Below are 2,500 nucleotides of genomic sequence, written 5' to 3' on the forward strand. Positions count from 1 at the left end.
ATAAAGACTCTTTACAATTTTAAAATTTTATTACAAAGGCAGTTGACAAGATATCTTAACCAGATTTGTTTTATTGTAATCATTGTTTATTGAAGTTCTTTTAACTGTTATTTAATAGACCTCAATATGGGTACCATTAGTTGCGCGAAGCACATCAAGACGGTACTCGATTTCTTGCTATGTTCGCTGTAGGATAGCCTCATCAACGGTGGCAATGGCATTACGAATCCTTTGCTTCAAGTCAGCAATATCCCATATCTTTGTTTGATACACGATGTTTTTACATAACCCCATAAAAAGAAGTCCAAGTGAGTGATATCTGGCGAACGCGGTGGCCATGGAATTGGCCCAGCCCTTCCAATCCATCGGTCTGGAAATGTTTGATTGAGGAACTGACGAACATGCCGTCCCCAATGTGGTGGTGCACCATCTTGCTGGAGAATGATGGTTGGTTGTAAATCAATCAGTTGTGGTGCCACATATTCGGTCAGAAGGACGAGGTAAACATCTGCAGTAATTGTTGCCTCGTTCAAGAAAAATGGACCAATTATTCAATTGCACACGATTCCATACCACACATTCACTTTTGGGCTAGCCCGTTGAAGCTCCCTAGTGTAACCTCTCGAAAGAACTGTTCTTCACTCCTGCTCCAGAGCGTCGGCTGCGGGGTCATTCCGAAAGCTCTATCTGGCGACGATTTCATCTCAAATCGAAGAGAGGGGCTTTCTCCGTCCGGTCGTTGCGGATCCGTGGAATAAGCTGCCGGACGAGATGGTTAAGAGGCCGACGACCGCTCGGTTCAAAGTCTCCTTTGACCACAATGGTCTGAACTCTTTACATGAACACCACCCTGTACATAACTCCATGACCCCTACATGGCCTTGCTTTTTGCTTTTTGAGCCAAAATATAAACTAACTAACTAACCAACATGGGGGTGTTCTGATCCCCAGATTCCCACATTGTGTCTGTTTAATTTCCCTGAAACATGAAAAGTCGCCTCGTCACTAAAACAAACTCGCTTGAGGAATGCTTCATCCTCATTTTATAGGGGTTCAGTGAATCAGTTCCCTTTCATCAACAGAGTATCTGAAACACAAAAATTTAATATCAATAAAACCTTTAAATAAACAATTATTAAAACAAAACAAATCTGGATAAAATATCTCATCAACTGCCTTTGTAATAATTTTTTTAAAATTGTAATGGGACTTTATGGACACCCTTTATATATAATATATATATTTGGGTTTTGGATTTGGTTGTAAGATTCCTTTATATAAGTTCGTCTGTGTTGAACATATTCTGTTGTGTCTGGGGAGAGTCATTCTCTTTTAGTGCCTTATTAGTTTAACACACTCACCGGTAAAATTTCCACTTATTTCTTACTTTTATTTCTAAAATGCAAGTTATGAGTTTATTATTCAAATAATATATATATATTATATATATAATATATTATATTATATTATATATATTAATATATATTATATCTATATATATTAATATATATATATATATATATATAATATATATATATTTATCATTATTATATATATAGTATATAATATATATATAGATATAATATATATTTATATTTATTATTCAAATAATATATATATAATATATATATATATATATATATATTATTTGAATAATAAACTTATAACGTGCATGTTAAAGCTGTTTTACGGTTATAGGCACCCATGTGCCATCATACATCAGGGTTATTCTTTCCACTAGATATACGTGTGGAACTCCGTTAGGGCAAACGGAGCTTATATGATATTTTCATAAACGAAGGAGATGGACCTGAGGACGTACCGGCACACAAACGCTGCTAGATCATGTTTATTTATATAATTATTTCGAAAATTCTTAATGTGAAAGTATGATATGGAAAGCTCAGCAACTAACAGCTGTTACCACTGCACAGAAACAAATGTTGATATCCGTAATTAAACCCTGTTCATTCCATCTTTATCATTTTATAACATATATATGTATAATACTCTTTTACTCTTTTACTTGTTTCAGTCATTTGACTGCGGCCATGCTGGAGCACCGCCTTTAGTCGAGCAAATCCAACCTAGGACTTATTCTTTGTAAGCCCAGTACTTATTCTATTGGTCTCTTTTGCCGAACCGCTAAGTGACGGGGACGTAAACCACTAGCATCGGTTGTCAAGCAATGCTAGGAGACAAACACAGACACAAACAACACACACACACATATCTATATATTATATACATATATACGACAGGATCTTTCAGTTTCCCGTCTAACCAAATCCACTCACAAGGCATTGGTCGGCCCGAGGCTATAGTAGAATACACTTGCCCAGGTGCCACGCAGTGGGAACTGAACCCGGAACATGTGGTTGGCTTGCAAGCTACTTACCACACAGCCACTCCTGCGCTATATATATATATATATTTAGTTATTGTGAAAGCACGTGGTTGAATATATAGAAAATAGTAAAAAGTGAAAAAACTACAGAAG

The sequence above is a fragment of the Octopus sinensis genome, unplaced genomic scaffold (assembly GCF_006345805.1).
Source record: "Octopus sinensis unplaced genomic scaffold, ASM634580v1 Contig00582, whole genome shotgun sequence".
Lineage (NCBI taxonomy): Eukaryota > Metazoa > Mollusca > Cephalopoda > Octopoda > Octopodidae > Octopus > Octopus sinensis.